Source organism: Antechinus flavipes, chromosome 6, assembly GCF_016432865.1.
Source record: "Antechinus flavipes isolate AdamAnt ecotype Samford, QLD, Australia chromosome 6, AdamAnt_v2, whole genome shotgun sequence".
NCBI classification, from domain to species: domain Eukaryota; kingdom Metazoa; phylum Chordata; class Mammalia; order Dasyuromorphia; family Dasyuridae; genus Antechinus; species Antechinus flavipes.
Genome location: NC_067403.1, coordinates 101634281 through 101657542, shown reverse-complemented (window position 1 = coordinate 101657542; position 23262 = coordinate 101634281).

Below are 23262 nucleotides of genomic sequence, written 5' to 3'. Positions count from 1 at the left end.
GGTTTAGTCATTTTTCAGTCATGTCTTATCCTCCATGACCCCATTTGGGGTTTTCTTAGCAAAAATTCTAGCAGCAGTTTCACATTTCCTTCTCCAGCTTATTTTACAAATGAGGAAACTGAGGCAAATTGGGTGAAGTGACTTGCCCAGGCTTACACAGACATTTAGATCTAAGGCCAGATCTGAGCTCAGGAAAATGAGATTTCTTGACTCCAGGTCCAGCATCCTAGAAAGAGGGAGAAAAAAGGAAAGCACATAATAGTTGTACTTTTTGACAATTCAAAGGAAGCAGCAAGGATGTAATGGAAAGATTTGAGGATAAAGAAGATGAATCATATTCTAAATATGCCCCCTAATTAGTTGTATAACCTTGAAAAATTATTTCATTTATTTATCCTTCAGTTTCCTTGTTTGTAAAATTAAGAAGTGGAGCTTTGAGTCAATAAGGTAAGATCTATCTATGAGATCCTCAACCAATCCAGAACTGCAGAAGATTGAAAAGAGACCCATGGAAATAATCAAGGGTTCCTGTAAAGCCCAGGGCTGTAACATGACTCGACCATCATCCAGGCTCCCTCTGCCTGAGCCACTACAGGAGATGGGGCAAACAAGGGCCCAAACAAGCCAAACCTGAGCCAGAGCAGGAGCCAGTCCAGTGCCTTCCCTCTATTAATTCTTTTCTATTTATTCTGTATCTTACATGTCTCATATATATCTGTTTGCATGTTGTCTCCTCCATTAGATTCTAAGTTCTTTCACGGCAGAAACTGTTTTGCTTTCCATTGTATACCCAAAGCTTAGCACAGTGCCTGGCACAGAGCAGGCACTTAATTAGTATTTATTGATAAATAATATGTTCCATGTTCTTCTAATTTTCTTGTAATATCTTTCCTTATGTCTAGATCAATTGAATAATGACTGAACAAGCTGTGATATATGATTATGATGGAATACTACTGTGCTGTACAAAATAATAAGCCCAATGATCTAGAAAAATATGTAAAGATTTGCATAAAATAATGAGGAACAAAATGAGCAGAATCAAGAGGACATTGTATATAGTAATTTTGACTTTTATAAATATCCAAATTAATTATAAAGGACATATGAACAAAGACACTGTCTGCATCCAGAGAAAAAACTGGTAGAAGTATGTAGGATATATATATATATATATATATATATATATATATATATATATATATATATATATATTTCTATCAAACGGTATCCATCTTTAAGATGGGGGAGGGAAGAGGGAAAATTTTCATGATAATTTTATTATATATTTAAAAGGAATAGTAATTCTACAAAATAAATTTGCCATTTCATCATCTTTTTTTATACTACATTATAGAAATACTTGGTTCTTTCCCATAAATTTAAAAAATATTTTTTTTATTATAGCTTTTTATATACAAAACATATGCATGGGTAATTTTTCAGCATTGATCCTTGCAAAAACTTCTGTTTCAACTTTTCCCTTCCTTCCCTCCACTCCCTCCCTAGATGGCAGGTAGTTCCATACATGTTAAATATGTTAAAGTATATGTTAAATACAATATATGTATACATAAAAAATATATTTTTTAATGAAATAAATGTTTATCAGTTGATTGATTAATACCAGTGCCTCAGGAGTCAATATCTGATCTTCATTGTTTAAGTTCTTTTCCAGATGCTTCCTATACAAAGGAAATCATAGGTCTAGTGAAAATTAATATTAAATTAAAATAATAGTTTATGTTTACAAGATCCTTTAGGTTTATTTTGCAAAGTCAATACCACTACTATTATTATTACCATTTTACAGATGACAAAATGACAAGACTTGGAGTTTTAATGATATGCCTGTGGTTGAGAAATAAAACAACTTTCTGATTCCAAATACAATTTCCCACTACACCTAATCATCAATCCATGTCTAGTATATTTTTCCTGCTCTCCTATTTCCTTGTCCAATCTCTCAAGGATAGGGCTGGTGGAAGATAGGATGAACATTCTCTTTATTCTTGGTATTGTTACTCCAATTAAATCAGATTTCTAATCTAAAGTGAAATTCCCTTTTGCTCTCACTTGAGTAGAGATGAATTCTTTGAATAGATTGCCCAAGGCTGGGGGTAATTTAAAAGTAAATGACATAATCAAAGTTCATTAGAATAGGTTCATTGTAATATTCATTCTCTCATTAATTGTTAACCAATCAGAGTTGATTGTTCCCCTCAGGACCATCCTTCTTCTTAGGGACAAATCTAAGGTGTGAGCTTACAGCCATGATTATCTCTGGTCTAAGAGAGAGACGTAATAAAAGGCAATCCTTTTATTAATAAGCATGCTGGTATTATTGATAAAATGATTAAATTACCCAGAAATTATGTCCCTTGAACTTTTTAAACATCACTTCCACCAATATTTTACTATCAAAGCCTATAACCTTTTTTTAAAGTTACTTATCATTATTTCTAAATCTTGTTCTTTGTCTCTCCTTTTCTCTCCTCCTTTCTCTCCCCCTTACCTAAGTTCCTATCCCTTGAGCTGTCAGACCATAACTTGGAACAGAAAGGTCCTGAATAGGGAATTTAAACATTCTGCCGAGCTGCAGTAGGGCTTCAGATGGGAAACCTGCATTATATCAGCCTTAGATAAAGTTTTCAACCTAATCTCACATTTCTTCAAACCCATTTTTCTCTCTAGAAAGTACTAAGCTCAGGATCTAAATATATTCATTTTCCCTCTAAGCAGACTTTTTTAGAATAGGAGAATAATAGTATTGTTCTCTCTATGTAGTTATCCCCAATTCCAAGATACACCCCCAGCCTAAGGAAAAAGAATAAATAATAAGGCAGAAAGAGTTTCATTTTTTTCTTTTTAGTGGTTTCATAGTGAAAGCCTCTTTAATATTGCAGACACATAACAGCAGCTAGAGACTTTAGTATTGACAATCCCTTCAAAAATCTGTGATGCTAATAAAGATACATAATAAAAGTTATTAGATCTGAATTTTTATGAATTTTTTTTCTGAGAAACTGCAGCTCCTAAGTTGGATTCTAATCTCTCTAGTGCTTCAATCTTTCTCTAGAATAAAGTTAGCTACTAAAGAAATTGCCTCGGTTTTTCTAAGTCTCTCTGGAGGACTATGACTGTCAACTACAATTAAACTTTCTCTTCAGTGAGCCATGGTGAAATAGAAATGAATGAGAGATCCCTGTGCATCCTAAAGAAATAAGAGGGGAAAAAGAGAGGGGGGGAGGGGGAGAAGAAGAAAATTATTTAGCCTTCCTGGAATTTAATATTCCATTTTGTTGCACAAAATGAGGTATGTGTCTTGGGATCATTTTGTCCTAGAGTTATTATTATCTTGACAACTATCTGTCCCATTTTACAAATGAGAACATTGAGCATTAGAAAGGTGAAGACTTACTGGAAGTGAGTTAATTACAGCACCCAGATTAGAACTCTTATTTCCCAGACTCACCTCTTTTGCATCATACCAGCTGCCTGCCAATCACTATGAATATTTTGCAGAAATATTGAGAAGGAAACTACATTGCTATTCCCTCTGGGCTTTTTTTTTTGGAAACCTTGCTTGAATTTGCATTCAGTATTAACAAGACAAAATTTTACATTTTCAGAATTTTAATGTGCATATAGCAAAGTAAACTCTGGAAACATGTAAATCTCCATATAATTAACTGAATTATCTGCTGCATATTTGGATAGATTTTTTTCTAATCATGATTAAGTATGAAAGGCTATCACACAATCTTAGAATTAAAAGTCATTGTCTCTAATGTAAAAAGATAAATCTGACCCTGAAACTATGACATCTCCAAAAGTAAAAATTGTAAACTAATACTACAATGTTCCATGATTCTCAGAACCTCATTCAAATACTATGCCTAACTCCAGGCTCTGCAACTTCAGGAAAATAATGAGAAGACTGAGGGACAATTCAAGAGAATCACAATAACAATTATGGGGTTATTAAATGAAAAGTGGGAGGCAGCTAGATCATGCAGTAGATAGAACACAGGCCCTGGAGTCAGGAGGAACTAAATTCAAATCCAGTCTCAGCCACAACCCTTATTATGTGACCCTAGACAAGTCACCTAATCCCAATTGCCTCACCAAAAAAAAAAAAAAGAAAAAGAAAAAGAAAATGAAAGTTATGATTTGAGACCATTCAGTCTGAAGAAGGGCAGCAAAAAAAGAAAAAAAAAAAATGAAAGATGTGATTTGAGACCATTTAGTCTAAAGAAGGAAGGGCAGATAGATAGCACAGTGGATAGAGTTCAATCTCAGGAGTCAGGTAGATTATCTTCCTTAGTTCAAATCTAGACTCGGACACTTACTGTGTGACCCTGAACATGTCACTTAACCTTATTTGCTTCAGTTTCATCTTATGTAAAATGAGAAAGAAATGGCCAATCATTCCAATATCTCTACCAAGAAAACCCTAAATGCAGTCCCGAAGGGTTGGACACAACTGAACAACAAATCTGAAGATTTGTGTAACATTAGATTTCATGTTTGTGGCAGCCCTTTTTGGAGTGACAAGAAACTTGAGTGAATGCCCATCAGTTGGAGAATGGCTGAATAAGTTATGCAATATTATTGTTCTGTAAGAAATGACCAGCAGGATGATTTCAGAGAGGCCTGGAGAGACTCACATGAACTGATGCTGAGTGAAATGAGCAGAACCTGGAGATCATTATATACATCAACGACGAAACTGTATGAGGATCAATTCTGATGGACGGGGCTCTTCTCAACAATGAGATGATTGAGGCCAGTTCCAATGATCTTATGATGAAGAGAGTCATTTGCATCCAGAGAAAGGACTGTGGGGACGAAGTGTGGACCACAACAGCATTTTCACACTTTTTTGATGTTATTGGCTTGCATTTTATTTTCTCATTTTTTCCTTTTTGATTTGATTTTTCTTATGCAGCAAGACAACTGTATAAATATGTATGCATATATTGGATTTAACATATATTTCTATCATGTTTAACATATATTGGATTACTTGCTATTTAGGGGAGGGGGTAAAGAGAAGGGGGGAATTGGAACACAAGCTTTTTAAGGGTTAATGTTAAAAAATTATCTATGCATATCTTTTGAAAATTAAAATGCTTTAATAAAAAAAAATTAGATTTTGGAGCAACTAGTTGGTGCAATGGATAGAGCATCAGCCCTGAAGTCAGGAGGACCTGAGTTCAAATCTGACCTCAAACAATTAACACTTCCTAGCTGTGTGATCCTGGTCAAGTCATTTAACCCCAATTGCCTCAGAAAAAAAAAAAAAATTAATGGCCCTGAAGTCAGGAGGACCTCAGACCTCAGACATTTAACACTTCCTAGCTGCATGACCCTAGTCACTCAATCCCAATTGCCTCAGCAAAAAAAAAAAAAAAAAAAAAAAGTAGAATTGGACAAATAGAAAAGGAGGTATATATGCTCACTAAAGAAAATAATTCTTTAAAAATTAGAATTGGGCAAGTAGAAGCTAATGACTTTATGAGACATCAAAAAACAATAAAACAAAATCAAAAAAATAAAAAAATAGAAGAAAATGTGAAATATCTCACAGGGGAAATACAATCTGGAGAGGCAATTTAAGAATTTAAGAAAAGTCATGATGGGAAAAAATAAAAAAGATCCTTGATATCAACTTTCAAGAAACTATCAAGGAAAACTTTAATGGGTGAGAGGGTAAAATAAAAATTAAAAGAATCTACCAACCTCCTGGAAGAGATTCCAAAATGAAAACTCCCAGGAATATTATAGACAAATCCCAGAGCTCCCAGGTCAAGGAGTAAATATTGCAAGCAGTCAAAAAGAAACAATTCAAATATTGTGGAGCCATAGTAAGGATAACATGTTTGTCAGTTTCTACTTTAAAGAATCAGGGAGATTGAAATATGATATTCTGGAGGGCAAAAGAGCTAGGATTACAATCAAAAATAATCTACTCAACAAAACTGAGTATAATCCTTCAGAGGAAAAAATGGATATTCAATAAAATGGAAGATTTTCAAGAGGTCCTGATAAAAAAGACCAGAATAGAATAGAAAACTTGACTTTCAAATACAAGACTCAAAAGAAACATAAAAAGATAAATCAGAAAGAGAAATTATAAGGGATTCAATAAGGTTAAATTGTTTATATTCCTACATGAGAAGATAATATTTGTAACCTCACTATTAGGGCAGTTACAAGGAGTGAACATAGATAAAAGGCATGAATATGGAATAAATATAAGGGGATAATTATCTAAAAAAATTAAAAATGAGAAAGATTAGGAGAAAGGAAGGAATAGCATGGGATAAATTATCTGACATGAAGGAGGTATAAAATAGCTTGTAAAGTGGAGGGGAACATAAGGGAGAGAGTTGCTGATAGAAGGGAGGCAGATTGAGGGAGATAAAAGAAGCAAAACACTTGAAAATGGAAAAAGGGAGAGAGTAGGATAAACAGAGGGGAAATGGGATAGTGAGAAATACAAAGTCATCATAACTATGAAAAAAATTTTATGGCAACTTTCTCCCATAAAAACCTCATTTCTCAAACATATAAAGTAGTCAAATTTATAAAAAAAAAAAAAAAAAAAAAGGAGCCATTCCTCAACTGATAAATGGTCAAAGAATATAACAGGCAATTTTCATACAAAGTGATCAAAGCTATCTATAGTCATTTGGAAAATTGCTTTAAATTATTATTAATTAGAGAAATATATATTAAAATAACTCTGAGATACCACCCCACACCTATCAGATTGGGTAAGATGACAGAAAAGGAAAATGAATGTTAAAGAATGGTTTTGCAGGTAACTGGAAAAAAAATAAAATATTGAGTCATTTTTTACACAGAAATTTTTTTGACTGCACATGTATAATATATATATCAAATTGCTTGTCTTCTCAGTGAATGAGAAGGGAAAGGAGGAAAGATGAGCATTTAGAATTCAAAAAATTTGTAAATAAATGTCAAATTTTGTTTTTTCGTATAAGTGAGAAAAAGAATATTTTTTTTTTCAAAATGTGGTCTTAGACACCCACTAGCTGTGTTAACCTGAGCAATTCACTTTATTCTTTTTGCTAAGTTTACAGATGAGTTTCCTCATCTGTAAAATGACCTGGAGAAGAAAATGACAAGTCACTCCACTACTTTTGCCAAGAAAATACCAAAAAGTGTCAAAAAGTTGGATATAACTGAATAACAACAATTCGTAGGAAAAATGTGTTTGTTTGTTAGAAAGAGTTAACTACCATAACTGTAAAGAGACTTTGTGAGGTGTGGTTTTTCCTGAGAGACTGAGTTTCATGACATCTTTAGGAAAGATTGAAGAAACACAATGAAAAAAATTAGTTTTACCTCTTATCCTGTGAGAAAATAAGCTGTAAAGAGGTATTCTTGAAGAGAATTCTCAAGAAACTTGACCATCCTTGGAAAACTGAATTGATCTATGGTTTCATTTTCTGGAGAGGAGTCAGCAGTTGCCATTGATGGTCAGAGATGGCTCTGACAGTGATTTTTTCATCAGATACATTATTGGAACATTTAAATGTCTTTATATTCTTTGTTAAATTGTTAATAAATTGTAAAGCTAGAAACATGAATACCATTCTTTCTCATATTTAACCTAAATCATTTTTATTGAAGCTTAATATTATTTTCCTTTATTCTGCTCTATTAGCCTTTCTCTAAGAGAAAAAGAAAGCACTGATAACAGTCCTACAGAAAGTCAGGAGGGGGTGTTTTTATTATTCCATTCACAGCACATACTTGAACACCAAGAATACTTGGTATTCTTAAGCTATCTCAGCCAAATGTAGGCTTTTTTTTGGAAGGGCATCCATCTTAGAGTATCTCAATAGCTTCTCTTTTTAAACACTAAAAGATGTGTTGCCTTCATCTCCTGCCCTTTCTTTAGCATTTTTACAAAGCTTTCCTCACTGAATCTCAAAAAAAAAGTGCATAGAATTCCAAAACAGTGTGTCAGGGCAGAGAGAATGATCTGGTGGCATAGCAGAAAGCCATTTATTGCAATAATGTTTACTAGCAACCTCCCCTGCAACATTTGTCCCTAAAGAAATGGAGGAAGAACCTGTCAACATTTTAGGAAGAAGGAGGAAAAAAAATCTCATAATCATTTGGTGTCAGAGTTAGGGACATCACTACAACATAAGAAAGGTAACAATTTATAATGAGAGAGGTTCTAGGATTAGCAACCATGTAAGTATTGCCCACTGCCATATTTAGGTTCCTAAGTTCTGTTTAGATATCATACCTGTCCAAAACCAGTGCTCATAGACACATATAGCCATATTCCTCTAACTCTTCCCTGTTCCCAATCAGCCTACCAGATCCTAACGTGACAACACCATCAATTAATAAACATTTATTTATTTATCAAATGCCTACTATACAAAGCACTGTGCAAAGGGCTAGAAATACAAAGAAAGGCAAAAGATAGAAAGCTCACAACCTAATGAAGAAGCAATATGCAAACAACTAAGGACATACAAGATATACACAGTGTAAATGAGAGGCCATTCAAGTGAAATAACATTTTCGTGATCTATTTCCCTAATTATGATATCTCATCTCCTTCCTCCAATTAAGAAAGTATGAGTCTGCTCTTCTCTGTTATGTATGTCAGCTCATCAAGCAAAGTGTTAGGGTAGCATCATTGGCAGCAGTAACATTGGGAATACTGGTTTCTAACACAGCAATCAGATAACCATAGAAAACCCCATGGTCTAGATGAGATCATGAAAACCATCTTTAATAAGGTATATGAAATCATGGAAATCCCAGTCCTAGAGTGTGACGCTTCCTAGGAATTAAAGGCGTCTCTTTCCATCTCTCCTCTGCTTCTCTTTCTCCTTTTCTGCCTATTTCAACTCTCATTTGTCATATGCCATTTCCTTGGGTTCATTGGATTAAAATAAGAAAAAATCTTATTGATCATCTAGTCTAATCTCTTTATTTTACCAAGGAGGAAACTGAGGTCCATATAAAAGTGATTTATCCACAATTGCTAGGTGATATAGTTCCTAGAGCACTGGAGATGGAGTTAGGAAGATTTGAGTTCAAATCTTCCTCAGTCATTTGCAAGCTGGATGACCTTAGTCAAGTTATTAAGCTTTCTGCTTCAGTTTCCTCAAGTATAAAATGGACATAATAACACCTTCTCCTAAGGCTGTTGTGAAGGTAAAATAACATGATATTTATAAAGCACTTTACAAACCTTAAAAAGCTATCTAAATTCTAGCTATTAAGAAAAATGGTAAATAACAGAACCAAAAGCTTAATTATATGACTCTGAATTCAGTACTCTTTCCACAGTATAAAAATTCAAGGCCCTGTTTCTTTTATTTCCTCTGCAGTACTGCAGAGAGTAAGCTCCAGTTACCCAGTTGCATCTTATATTATCAGAACAAAAATTATACTTGTTGAATCAAAATAATTTAGTCTTTGAAGATTTTCTCTGAATTGAAAGAACCTTTTTTTTTTTTTTTTTTTAATCACTATCAATTCTAGTGGACAAAGATAAAAAGTTCCTTTGTGTAGGAGTCAGAAGCCTCTGGGTTTTATAGACTCTCAATAGATCTATGAATGTTAACAATATAATGGATGTTAAAAACATAATAACAATCATAATGGATGGGATGTGAAGTCTGGGAATGGCTAGAGTGAATTAGATGAATTTGCAATCACTCACATTTAAGGATTGCCTAGATCAGGAAGGAGTTTCAAAGCTGAATGGATCAGCTCCTACAAAAATGTATATAGATATGGTTTAAAATCATTAATAGACAATTAATAATAATATGCTGTATATTTTTAAGACATGACAGTTAAGATTTGAATCGTCTTACTGATTTTATTGTTCAGAAGTCTAGCACAATCAAAAAGATCAGCTTGTATTTCTTCATGAGGCAGATCCTCACTAAGAGTATTTAGAGAATAGGCTCATTTGGAGAAAACTTTCTAGTAATTATTTCATCTTCTTGTCACTAAATTAAGTGATTATTCATTATCACACCAATTAAATACATGATTTATAATTAAATTTAAAACCAAAAGCATTAACAACAATTCAACACTTTTAATGGTACTATTTAAATACAAAATAGACTTTTGGAACAAAGGATTCTTTTTTTTTTTTTTTTTTTTTTTTGCTTAATTAGAGACAAATGGAATTCTGGAGTCCATGGTATATAAATAGGTGTCCATCTGCCCAACCATTCAACAGCCAAAATTCTTCTTCAACTGTTTCCTCATTTTCTCAAGTATTCTATGAAGAATTTAATTAGCTCCCTCTTGTGGCTGAAAAAGTAGATGATGAGAAAGTAGAGAAAGTCTGACCTTCCACTTTGCCAGGTCTTAGGCTTATAAACGCAGCACTTCTTACAAGTCACAGATAAAGAAACTCAGTCTTAGAATAACAGTGATTTACTCAAGTTAGTTAAGTGTCTGAAATATATAAATCAACTTAGATTTTTTGACTGCAGACCCTTCCACTGAACCTTTCTGATTATAAACTGTGTAGTTGTTTACATGTATGTTATGTTATAGGATCCAAGAAGTCATTCCCATTCTCAGAATAGGAAAATTCTCCCTCATTATTCATGAAACTTTCTACTTTATCACCCCAAAATTCTTTGATTTGAGTTAGCAAGCATAACCTTGATTTTTAAATATTTCTAGATATTTAAATAGGCTATCAGATATTTACATAGTAATGTGAATAAGGAACTTTCACTCTTCCCAAGAGCTGCCACTTGTCCTCCACATTCCTTCTTAAAAACAAAATAAGATGGACAAAATGCGGAAATGGGGAAAGTTTTAATGAGTTAGAAACAAGGAAAGAAAGATGAGAAATTAAACATGGGATACTTTGCAGGGGTCCTCAAACTTTTTAAATAGGAGGCCAGTTCACTGTCCCTCAGACAGTTGGAGGGCCGGACTATAGTAAAAACAAAAACTTTGTTTTGTGGGGCTTTAAATAAAGAAACTTCATAGCCCTGGGTGAGGGGGATAATCATCCTCAGCTGCTGCATCTGGCCCACGGGTAGTAATTTAAGGACCCCTGCAGAAAGCTTGGCTAGAAAGGGTCAAAAGAGAGTATCAAAAAAAAAAAAAAAAAAAAAAAAAAAAACAGAGGAACTCAGAATGGTAGGTAGAAAGATACGAAAGAAATAGATTACTTTGTACTGTGTTGATGGTTTTTTCTAGCTTCAGGATAAGTGGTTGGTAGTTTTTATTTGTAAGATCAATCAATAAACATTTATTTGGTACACACTCTTTGCCAGGAACTGTGCTGAGTTTTGGGGATACCAAAAAAAAAGGCAGTGCCTGCCCTCAAGGAACTTAATGATCTAATGGGAAGATAGCATCCAATATATGCAATACAAGCTAGATATAGAATAAATAGGAAATAATTAACACAGAAAAGGCACTAGAATTAAGAAAGATTGGGGTGGGCTTCCTATAAAAGATGGGATTTTAGTTGGGACTTAAAGGAAGTCAGAGAGCTGAGTAGTTAGAGGGAAGGAGGGAAAGTGTTCCAGCAATGTGGGAAAGCAAGAGAGAATAACTAGAGCCAAGAAATGGAGTATCTCGTTCATGGAACAGTCAGAAGGCCAGTATCACTGGTTCAAAGAGTAATTATTGGGGAGTAAAGTATAAGAAGACTAGAAAGGTAGGAGGGGGCTAGGTTATATAGGACTTTGAATGCCAAACAGAGCATTTTGTATTTGCTCCTGGCAGCAATAGGGAACCACTGAAGTTTACTGAGTAAGGGGAGGAAGGGCTGACATGATCAGACCTGGACTTGAGGAAAATCACTTTAGTGACTGAAAGGAAGATAGATTAGAGGGGGGAGACTTGAGTCTCACAGACGTTCTTGCAGGCTATTACATTAATCCAAGTGTGAGATGATGAGAGTTTGCACTAGAGGAGAAAAGGAGAAGAATGCAAGCGATGGCATAAAGATCATATTGATAGGCCCTGGAAACAGCTTGGATGGCATGGAAAGAGAGAGAGAGAATGAGGAATTCAGAATGGCTCCTAAGAGCCTGAAGAACTGGGAGAATTATGTTGCCTTCTACAATAACTGGGAAAAGGAAAAAGGGAGTTTAAGAGAAAGATGATGAGTTCAGTTTGGTATATATTAAGTTTAATATACAAGATTGGAGGTCTTCAGAGAGACTGGGACAGGAAAGGTAAATTTCATTATTACCAGCATAGAGATGGTAATTAAATTCTTGGGAGCTGATAAGATTACCAAGCAAAGTAAATTGTATATTATAAAGGGAAAAGAGAAGAGAATCCAGAATATATTCCTGAGGGGGATCCAGCAAAGGAGACAGGGAAAGAACAGAAGAGAATGGTGTCCCAAAAACATAAAGAACATTAAAGAGGAAAAAGTGATCATCAGTGACAAAGACAGCAGAAAGGTTGAGAATGAAGACTGAGAAAAGGTCATTGGATTTGGTAACTAAAATCATTGGTAACTTTGGAGAGAGCGGTTTGGCGAATGATAAGAATTGGAAGCCAGATTATAAAGAGTTAAAAAGAGAATAAGAAAAAAAATGGAAATATTATATTGTATTGTGTTGTACTGTATTATATTGTAGATGTCCTTTTAGAGGAGTTCAACTACAAAGAACACAAGAAATATAAAAGGATAGTTACCAGGAATGTAAGAATCAAGCGAGAGCTTTTTTCAGAATGGGGGAGACATGAGCATATTTATCAGCAATAGGAAATGAATCATGAACAGGGAAAAATTGAAAATAAAATGTGGAAATGATAAGGAGATCATCTTGTCCCTTGCAGCCTCTACTAAGAAGAGCCACATCTTAAGGGGAGGCAGAAGTAAGGGAGGAGAGAGGGGCAGAAGGCAGAAGGGATAGGAGTTGAGGAAGAAGAGAAGTGAAGAACTTTAAGGCAAATGGCTTCAGTTTTTCTGTAAAATACAAGGAAAAAGAAAATGGAGGAGTCCTGTGAAGTTTGAAAAGGGATGAAAAGCTTTGGAAGAGCCAATGTAGAGAGGGGGAGAGTAAGGATAGGTAATAAAGGAGTATTGCCTAGCAGCAGTGAGGGTCCAGTTGAGGTTATACAATATAAAGTTTCAGTGGACATAGGCAGAATGGTTGAGTGATTTTCTCTACCTTCATTCAATAGCATATGTGTAGAAGTGAAGGTGATAAATGGTGGCAGTGATCCAAAGAGGATATTTCACACCACAAAAACCCTACCCATTTTCCTACATATTTCAACAAATGATGCATCATGACTATAGTGTACACCTAAGATTTATTTACTAAATTGTTTTAATTAGCTATTTTCCCAAATATGAGATTTAAGGCCATAGCATTAGAATGTCAGTATCTGAGTTCATTCTATTTTCAGGATTACAAATCTTTTTATTTCTCATCTTCTCTTCCCTTCTCCTCTTTCCCCTTTCTCTACCTTTCCATATTTATACACTGGTTCAACTCTCACTTCTACAATGCTGCCATATCCCAGGCTCAAGTTCCATGTTTATTGGAATAATGGTGAGAATAAAAGCAGAGAAGTGATTACCTAGGCTCCTATTTGAATTAAGGATAGGTAAATTGATCCAGGAAGAGTACATTTATTTGTCCAGTCTCTGAGAGAGCAAACTTTTCTCCCAAGTCTCCATATACCTGTGGGAATTTAAGGGATCTAGAAGATTAAAACACTGGGGATGGAAGGCCAGAGCTGAAAACTGAATTCTCACCCATATTTTTCCTTGATTTTTAAAAATTTTATTTTATACCTATTTTCTGTTACTATCACCATAGTATTCTATATATACCTCCTCCCCTTTTCTAAGAGCTATTATATTTGACAAGTAACTGTTTTTGGTTTTTTAGTGAGGAAAAAGTCAACACAATTGATTCAAAAGCACGTAAACTGTATAACACCTGTGGACCTTCCATGTCCAAGAAGGGGTAGGTTGCCTCCTTGAATTTCCTACAAAGCTAAGGGTCCTGATTCAATTCCTAAAGAAACATTCCTTATGTACAATATAATATAATTGGCTTCAAAGAATCCCACAAATTCTTAAAAAAAAAAAAAAAAGAAAGAAAGAAAGAAAGAAAGAAAGAAAGAAAGAAAGAAAGAAAGAAAGAAAGAAAGAAAGAAAGAAAGAAAGAAAGAAAGAAAGAAAGAAAAAATTTTAATGTGGACAGCCAGACTAGGAAGTATGAGGAGAAAGAGCAGGAGGGGGATGGTACTGATAAAGCAGTTGAAAATCATGGAGAATTGGACAAGGAATTAAGTACAGCACTGATGAAATTAAGGGATGTGGTGCCTCTCACTTTCACAGCTCAATTTCACTTCTGGCTACACCTGAGCAGGATCCCTTCGGGCATTCCCCATCTCCTGACCCTCCCTTCTCAATTTCACCTTTGTGGGTGGAGGGAGGGGGGGAAGGGTAGTGACACCATCAGCACCACACATGCAGCAGCTTTGTCCATCCCCATGACACAATTAAAAAGGGCACTAATTAAAGCTAAAGAGGAAGGACAGGATATATCTGATTTAAAAATAGAAATGTACCCTGTGATTGAAGAATTTGACTCTTCAGGTCAAGAAAAAAAGAAAAAAAACTTCTTTTAATCTGGAAATTATCAAAGATCTGAAAAAGGCTTGCACTCTTTATGGCTCTACATCATTTTATGTTAAGATGTTATTACAGAATTTGACTTATGAAATTTTAACCCCTAGTGACTGGAAATGCATAGCAAGGACATGTTTAGAACCTGGACAAAACGTATTGTGGCTTTCTGAATATAGCGAACTCTGTAGGATATAAGTCCAATGAAATAGGCAACCCAGAGTTAATATACCAGTCACCTCTGACCAACTAACAGGTGTAGGTCCTTATGCAGGCACTTTGGCACAGATTTACTAACCTGTAGCAGCATATGAGCAAATTGCTGCTGCTGCTATCAAAGCATGGAGCACCCTCCCAAGAAAACAAGATAGAGGGGAAGCCTTCATGAAAATAGAGCAAGGTTCAAATGAACCCTTTGCTGATCTCATGAGACGTCTGCAGACAGCTATCATATGAACTATTGGTGAAAATGCAGTTATAAGACAACTTGCTAAAGAAAATGCTAATAAGGATTGTAGAAGAATTATACTAGGACTACCCAAGGATGCTCCTTTAGAGGAGATCATAAAACACTGTGCCACAATGGGCACAAATACCTTTTATATCCAGGTAATGATGCAAACTTCCCAAGATCCGAACATGGGAAGACAGGGTCCCTTTTGGCAAGGGACTTCCAGAGAGACTTGTCTGTTGGAATACACGGGAGCCACCTGACAGTGTCTGCTAGAGATCCAACTCAGAATGGATGTCCTCTTATGAGAGGATGATTCAAGGAGATTGGGAGGCCATTGAATTATCTGACCTCTCTCCTCTTCCCTCTCCTCCAATTTATCTCATTCCCAATCCCAAACACCTGTGTCAGCAAAGACTGACCTGCAACTCCTTGAGATGTTATAATCCACAGCTGTGGAGGCTCTTGGAGAATTGATCTGCCCCTTAATACTCATCAATACTTTCAATGTGGTAATGTAGGGCATTTGAAAGCTCAATGTTGGCATAGAAGACAGGGTGGGAGAACAAGACCCAAAATCCTATGTCCAAAATGCAACAGAAGCTTCCATTAGGCATCAGAATGTAGATTGACTCAGGGAAACAGGAAGTGGGGCTTGACTCCAGGGCCCCAGGTAAAAAATACTTGGAGCATGATGGCAGCTGATGTTACATCCAGAGAGTCTTTAGAAGTTCAGTACTCAGACATGACCAATCAGCCAAGAAGCAATCAAATGGGAGAAGGGGATTATATAATCAATCAGCCAGGAAGCAACCTGATGGGAGAAAGGGATTACAAATGGGGAGAATAGAGTTGTATGCAGCTGGGACTATTGAAATATGCCCTGGAGAGGTAAAATCTGTACCTCTCCAGCTTATGGATCCCTTGCCTCCAGGTATATTAGGCTTGATCATTTCACCTCCTGAAAAGTATTTACAAAATAGTGTTTATCCATACACTGACTTGGGAAACTGGGGAATGTGTAGCTAATATCCCAATCACTAATACAGGTAGACAGTATGTGACTTATCACCCAGGAGAAGTAGTAGCATCAGGTTTACTGTTACATACTCATGATAAGCAATCTGGTGATAGTTGCCTAGATTCTGACTCCAAACAACAGAATCCAGGAATATTTTAGACTGCAGCTGTTACAGCTGACCATCCTATGCTCACTATCTATATAAATGGCATACTATTAGAAGGATTGGTAGACACAGATGCAGATATATAGTCATTAGAGGTGCCAACTGAACCAGTCACTGGCCAAAGATTAAGGCAGACACCTATATGTCTGGCGTAAGAGAATCAATAGCAGCTGAAATTAGTGCTACTCCTATGAAATGGACATTTGAAGGTGAAACAGGAGTTTTTAACTCCTTTTATAGTTGAAAAAAATCCCCATCAATCTGTGGGGAAGAGACGTCTTACAATAGGATTACAAATGAGTACTTCGGTTTTTTTAGGCAGGGCTGCTGTTGAAGGCCTGCCAACATCTCACCTGTTCCCATTCAATGGAAAACTGATACACCTGTGTGGATAGAACAGTGGCCATGATAAAATTCAGGTGTTATTAGATATAGTACAGGAGCATTTTGACCAAGGACACCTACAACCTTCTCTAAGTCCTTGGAATTACCTAGTATTTGTTGTAAGAAAGAAATATGGAAAAATGGAGGATGTTCACTGATTTAAGAAAAGTAAATGAACAGATGGAAACTATGGGAACTCTTCAGCCTGGACTTCCATCTCCTACTCAATTGATTAGAGAATGGCTCTTTGGGTTATAGACATTAAGGATTGTTTCTATTCTATCCCTCTGGATAAGGAGGATATGACAATATTTGCCTTTTCAGTGTCCAGCATTAGCTGAACCTTATAAAAGATACGGACAGTTTTGCCACAGGGAATGATAAATAGCCCTACTATATGTCAAAAGTATGTGGCTGCTGCTCTTACTCCAGTAAGAAAAGCATTTCCAAAAGTAATGTTATTACATTACATGGATGATATATTGGGATGTGCACCTGAGGAGCAAATGTTAGAAGCATGTCTACAAAAGACCATAGAAACACTAAGGAACTATAAATTGCATATAGCTCCAGAAAAAATTCAAAGACACCATCCTTTTCAATATTTAGGATATGAAGTATATTTGTGCTTACAGTACAAAAACTTTAAGAACAGAAAAATTAAACACTTTAAATGACTTTCAGAAATTGATAGAAGATGTCCAATGGATGTGTCCAGTGTTAGGCTTGACTACCTATCAGTTGCAACCATTATATGACATTTTAAGGGGAGATAGTGATTTAAACTCACCATAACCAGCTTACAAAAGAAGCTTAAGAGGCTTTGAGAGAAGCTAAACTGGTTTTATTCAATATGGTTGAAAGAGTCACTCAAAAACCCTTGGAAATATCAGTTTTTGCTACAAAAGAGGCATTCACAGCAGTCCTTCATCAAGGAGACAGTGTGAACCTCCCAGCACAACCAGAACAAAGATTTACTCCTTACCCAGTGCTTGTGGCTAAAATTTTATTAAAGGCCATTAAGCAAATAGTACAATTATCTGGGATAAGACCTGACAAGATATACACCTTTTATAACAATGCACAAATTAATGTATGCTGTGAAACCATCCCAAAGTGGCAAATTTTATTGGCCATAGCTCCAAATTTTACACATGGGTCTTCATTAAAGATAACCCCGCTATTAAATAATTGGCGATGGATTTTTGAAGAAAAGGTTTCTAAGATTCCTCTTAAAGGACAAACTAGCTTTATAGATGCATCCAAACATAATATTTGTGCTGTATACTTTATTGACTTAACTATAAAGGGAGTAGTCAGAACTCCTTTTCAGTCCACTCAGCAGAATAAATTGTATGCAATCATTCTAGCTCTTACTTGTTATCCAGGAGATGTAAATATCTGATTCAGCCTATTCAGTAGGTGTGGTACAAAGAATTGCCGCAGCCCAAATAAAATTTGCAGCCTCTAATATATATCAGCTCTTTAAGGAACTTCAAGAGCAAGTGAGAAAGCAGCCAGGTAAGATTTATATCTTGCATATCCACTCTCATAGTGGACTTCTCAGTCCTATTTTTGATAGAAATTCAAAAGCAGATAGCTTTCTAAGCATGTTAGCCAATAATCCTTTATTTCAGGCAGCCCAAGAATCTCATTCTAAATATCATCAGGCTTCATCGAGCTTTACATTTGCAATTTGGGATAACAAAAGAGGAAGCCAGGAGCTTAGTAAAAGCCTGTACAGCTTGCCTTCCTTTCCATGCTCCTATACTCCCTCCAGGGAACAACCCTCATGGTTTGAGACCCAATGAAATTTGGCTAATGGATGTGACCCATTATAAATCTTTTGGTCATCTGTCTTTTATCAATGTTGTGGTAGACATCTTTTCAGGATTTACTTTCGCAATACCAGCAGCAAAAGAGACAGCCTGAGTGGTCACTGAATTCCTTATACAAGTTTTTGCAATTATGGGTATGCCACAAGCAATAAAAATAGATAATGGACTTTCATATACTTCTATATAGAAGTATATGAAAGTCTACCACTGGCATACCTTTTAACCCTCAAGGACAGGCAATAGTAGAGAGGAGAAACAGAGACATCAAGATGCTCCTCCAAAAACAAAAGAAAGGGAGAGCCACAGGTAACCCTAGAGTACTTCTAAATTTAGTTCTTTATACTATTAACTTCTTGATTTTTTACAAAGATGCACTGGCTCCGGCTGACAGGTTTTATAACCCACCGGAAGGGCAGTGTCCAGTGCAAGCAGCCCCACTGTCTTTAGATAATCGCCAGGTGATGTGGAGAGATCCAGAAAGTGGTGAATGGAAGGGACCAGATAGGTTAACTGCTTGGGGGAGAGGGTTGGCTTATTTCTCTACAGATGGAGAAGGAATCAGATGGGTACCAACAAGCCCTATTCACCTTGTCCAGCGGAGAGAGATGGAGAAGACCCTTGAAATGAAGGAGAAGACCCAAGAAACATCGGGTGGTTCCAATGCTGATTGTTCCCACCACTGAAAGAGCATGGCAGTTACGGCAATTGACTCATGGACATCAAAAATTGTTGATAAGACTGTTGCAAGACTTCAAAACCCTCAGGAATCATTGGATTCCCTGAGACATGATGAGACTGTTGCAGGACTTCAAAATCTGCAGGACTCATTGGATTCCCTGACACATGAAGTAATGGACAGTAGATTGGTTTGGGACTATCTCTCAGCTGCTGAAGGAAGTGTATGTGTGATTGTTATTTCTATACCCTCCTTCTAGAACTTATGGACATGTATAATTACTCATGTTGATTCATGTTGTTTGTTACATCACTACTAGCCTGTGTTATATTACTACTTACTTGTGTAATACCTCCCATGCTGATGGATTTATGTATACCTGTTTCAATTAAGGCCCTTCAGCCCAGAGGAAACCTGCTAATAATATCTGGTTTGACTATTCATTTTCCTTTGGTGCCCACCTCCCTTCCTGAGAAGTCAGGGAGGGCATGACCATCTATGTTCTAAAACAAAAAAAAGCAGGAGATGTAGAGGACCGCAGATAGTGGGGAACTCTGGGAAAGGTATACTTAAATCAAGGACACTTACAACAGGGTATTTACTCAGTGTGATTGATGAGATAATGGATTTCTAGTTCACATATACTTAGTACTTAGTATGATATATAGTGATGTAATGGTTCTACAATTGGCACATGCTCAGTGTGCTGTAGTGATGTAATCGTACTAAAGTATTTAAGGGCTGAGAAGATTTGAAATGAAAAGACTCCATCCTTGACCAGCCTCGTGGTGGCTCTCCTGTCTTCATCACTTCTCCACCTAAGACCATTGCCTTACCACAACAGGCATCCTTTTCTTTTTTTCATTTTCTATTATTCTTAACACAATGCATAAAATATAATAAGTACTTGAAAACATTTGTTGAATGGATAAATAATGAAAAATATCAAATATGAATTCTATTCTATCAACTTTTCTAAGTATGCTACCTCAGAAATCTGCCATATTTATATGCATAATTTCTTCCTTTTACTCCTAGCATATTTAGAGTAAAACTAATAAGATTATTGAAGCATAAAATTCTAGATCTTCTCAACCTCAGCAGTATTCATTAATTTTTGAGATTCTCATCCTCACTTACTAAAGAATAGTGATTCAATCTGAGTCACAGTTTTCAGTATAAAAATTAATTGAAAGTGATGTAAAATTTAGACCTGTTCTCATATCTCCCTTGCTCTGGCAATTCCTCAGTACTTAAAAGAAAAGCCTGTGAAAAATAGTGTTGTATTTTTGGGAGAGGGACAAAAAGAAGAGAATTTATAAATTGATTAAAAGGTGGTATAGGATTTTCTTTCCTTTCAAGTTTTAGGTACGGGTATAAGAATTTTTGATCCAAGGTAAAAAGTATCTGGCATCTTCTACAATCCCAGATCATCTTTTGAGACTTTTCATAGCATTGGTGATACTATCAGCTTTGTATCTCCAGCCTAGGAGAGGTAAAGATGAGAAAGAAAGAAAGAAAGAAAGAAAGAAAGAAAGAAAGAAAAAGGAAGAAGGAAGAAGGAAGAAAGAAAAAGGAAGGAAGGAAAGAAGGAAGGAAGAAGGAAGGAAAGAAGGAAGGAAGGAAGGAAGGAAGGAAGGAAGGAAGGAAGGAAGAAGGAAGGAAGGAAAGAAGGAAGGAAGGAAGGAAGGAAAGAAGGAAGGAAGGAAGGAAGGAAGGAAGAAGGAAGGAAGGAAGGAAGGAAGGAAAGAAGGAAGGAAGGAAGGAAGGAAGGAAGGAAGGAAGGAAGGAAGAAAGAAAAAGAAAGAAAGAAGAAAGAAAGAAAGAAAGAAAAGAAAGAAAGAAAAATAAAGGAAGGAAGGAAGGAAGGAAGGAAGGAAGGAAGAAGAAAGAAAAAAGAAAGGAAGGAAGGAAGGAAAGAAGAAAGAAAGAAAGAAAAAGAAAGGAAGGAAGGAAGAAAGAAAGAAAGAAAGAAAAAGGAAGGAAGGAAGAAGGAAGGAAGGAGGAAGGAAGGAAGGAAGGAAGGAAGGAAGGAAGGAAGGAAGGAAAGAGAAAGGCAAAAGCAATGAGGTAAAAGTGAAGGGAGTGAATGCTATCTCTTTTACTCCTATTAAGTGAAATGGATGCTATTTTAATTTAATCTTTTCTTCTCTCTGAAAAAACAAAGCACATTCTGTTTTTTAAAAAATCATGTGGGTAGCAGTAGCTGCTGTATAAAATCATAAGATAAAAGGGAAAGAAGGAAAATGATTTTGAGTGAAAACTACCATTCTTTATTTTCTTCTTGAAACATTTGTGTGTATAAAATACACAAAGAAAAAAAGAAATATCTGTACATTTAGCAGAAGAGCTGTTCTTTATTTAATATCCTTCCCATCAGCAGCAGAATTAAAAAAAAAAAAAAAAAGCATGCACTTAACTGGATGAATTAATAGAGATCCATCTGGAAAGACTTGTATTTTAATTTCTGTATTCTGTCCTATCACATGTTCATTTAGATACATTTTTCTAATGTTACTTAGACCCATTAGATTGTCACTGTGCTCTTCGTACTTCCATTCTTATCCCTTCTGATTAGCAATAGATCTGTTTTTAACAAGTAAAAGCTTTCTGTCTTCCATCCTAATCTTCGCTGGTTGTTCCAGTCTTAGTCAATAAGTTAGCCATGTCATTTCTATCTCCTTCTTTCCACGAATAACAATTCAACACTTGCCACATACCATTTAAAGGTGTGGAGACATTAGGAGAGTTGATGAGACAATTATTTCTCACGGTATAAACAACATAGATCAAGAATCCCTATTATAGAGGATCATGTACTTCCATTATTGACAGTGTGGCTGTTAATATAAGACAAGACTAAAGAAGACAATTGTACTAGAGTACATTTATTATACGATTATAAAGAATTTACTGTGTCCTATCAATCAAGTGTTTTATTAAATATCTCTCATAGTGTAAGTATATAGGAACTTTTAGGAAAAACGAAAGAAGTATCAGACGAAGCCCTTTCCAGAATGATCTATCCAGTGAGATGATTTGAACACAGAAAACTATTGGAGAAAGGGCTATACTTCCAAGGGCACACAATAAATTTGGAGGGAAAAGAGATGAGTATGGACTGTCACATCACCACAAGGTTCATTCTTTGCCTCTTGATTTGGAGAAAGTGTAAATGTACAAATTCCTTCAAGATACCTCATGACACCAGCCTATAAACCTAATATACTTTGGGGGTCCAACACCTCCATACTCTAACATTATCACTTTCTTCCTGCTAGCATGCTACATTTCAGCTAGGTCAATAACCTAGGTTTAGGTTGAGGGTTTAATTCCTTCAGAATCTCAACTCTGAGGTTGGTCATTTCTAAGTAGAAAGCTGAACAAACTTATCTCCTCTTCAGCACCTTTCCTTTTTCAGGTCCATTTCCCTTAACCAAAGATTTTTCTTTGGCTTTTGATGATCAGTAACAATTCAGCCTATTCTACTTTCCAGACTTCTATTGTGGTCTGATGCAGATGAGTGGATAAGGACAAAGGTAAGAATATAACCTATGCTCCAGGCATTTTCCTTGTCTCTGCTGACTTTTCACAATGTAAGACATTTGTGGACAATAAATTGGAAGCATAAGACAAAGCCCCTGCCACTAAGAAGCTTATAAGAAAGACAGGAAGACAAACTGAATGCAGAGAAAAAAACTGGAAAATAAATAAGGGCTAAATTCTGTAGGCCTCACTCTAAATTGAGAGAGAAAAGAAATGAACATAGATTAAGAGTAACTGGGGACGGTTTTATGAATGACATGAGATTTGATATGAACCCTGAAGGATGAGATTCATTCATCCATGATTTATTTATTGTCTGTTCTGTGCAAGATACTATGGTAGTCACCAGAGAATATAAAGACATACCAGACAGACACAATTTTTATCTTAAAGGAGCTTACCTAAAGGAGGATTTGGATTAAGCTATAGTATCCAGGTGAAGGAAATGAATGGCACAACAAAGCATGAAGGTTGAATGTGCAGTGGGACTATGAGAACAATAACCAATGACTGACTAG